The sequence below is a fragment of the Sesamum indicum genome, linkage group LG12 (assembly GCF_026168435.1).
Source record: "Sesamum indicum cultivar Baizhima isolate 11 linkage group LG12, ASM2616843v1, whole genome shotgun sequence".
NCBI classification, from domain to species: domain Eukaryota; kingdom Viridiplantae; phylum Streptophyta; class Magnoliopsida; order Lamiales; family Pedaliaceae; genus Sesamum; species Sesamum indicum.
In genome coordinates this window covers 3,749,878-3,751,270 of record NC_142668.1, presented here as the reverse complement: position 1 = coordinate 3,751,270, position 1,393 = coordinate 3,749,878, and the positions used below count along the sequence as shown (strand labels likewise).

Sequence of the window (1,393 nt, the reverse complement as noted above, 5' to 3'; positions counted from 1 at the left end):
AAATGTAAGCTTGCAGCTGACGGAAAGGTTACTACCTTTAAGGCTAGGCTTGTAGCGAAAGGGTATACTCATCGACCTGGGGCCAATTTTGAGGAAACCTATTCGCTTGTAGCTATGGCGAAGTCCATTCGTACTATACTCGCCATATCTGCATGGTATGACTATGAAATATGGCAGATGGACGTCAAAACGACTTTCCTTAATGGGTTCATTGAGGAAGACATCTATTTGGATCAACCGGAGGGTTTCACATCTGTTGGAGAAGAGTAGAAGGTCTGCCACCTCCAAAAGCCCATCTATGGTCTCAAACAACCTTTCTGAAGCTGGAATATCCATTGTGATGAGGTCTTACAAGATTATGATTTCATAAAGAAAGACTTTGACCCTTGTGTATACAAGAAGGTTAGTGGGAGCTCAGTTGTGTTCCTAGTGCTTTATGTGGACGACATCTTGCTCATTGGTAATGACGTCAAGATGTTAGGTGATGGTGATACTAAAGCATGGTTGTCCATACAATTCTCCATGAAGGATTTGGGTAAGGCTTCCTACATCCTAGGCATCAAGATTATTCGGGATAGATCTAAAATGATGTTAGGAATGACCCAAACCTCGTATATTCAGAAAGTTTTGAAGAGATTCAAGATGGAAAACTTCAAATGAGGATTCCTTCCTATGAGGCATGCGGTTAAGTTGTCCAAGAAGCAGTCTCCAAAGACTGATAAGGAGCTTATAAAAATGTTTAACATAACCTATGCTTCAGCCGTAGGCAGCATTCAGTATGCTATGCAGTGCACAAGGCCAGATGTCTCTTTTGCTATTGAGTGTAACGAGCAGATATGAGGCATGTGCTAATGAGGCTCACTGGACTGCAGTCAAGACCATACTTAAGTACCTAAGAAGGACTAAAGATATGTTCTTGGTTTATGGTGGTGGAGAGTTAATTCAGAAAGGCTACAGTGACGCTAGCTTCCAGTCTGATGAGGATGATGCCAAGTCCAAATTAGGGTTTGTATTCAAGCAGGATATCACAGCGGATTCCACCACTGAAGCTGAGTACATAGCAGCTTCGGAAGCAGCTAAGGAAGCGGTTTGGATGAAGAACTATATCCAAGACTTGGGTGTAGTGCCTAGCATTGCCGTGCTACTGGTTATCTTCTATGATAACAACGGGGCTATGGCGCAAGTAAAGGAACCAAGATCTCATCACAGATCCAAGGACATTGTTAGACACTACCATCTGCTTAGAGAGATGGTTGAAAGAGGTGAGGTTCAGATGGACCGAGTCACATCAGCAGAAAATATAGCAGATCCATTGGCCAAGCCGGTGTCGCAGATTTCTCATGCTCAACATCTTGGAAAGATGAGTTTGAGATTAATGAGTGATTGGCTTTAA

At 42.9% G+C, this 1,393-nt stretch overlaps 1 pseudogene; it reads left to right on the top strand.

Moving 5' to 3' along the window:
* The first annotated feature begins 735 nt into the window (after positions 1 to 735).
* On the top strand, positions 736 to 1,393 carry LOC148784646 (secreted RxLR effector protein 161-like; annotated as a pseudogene).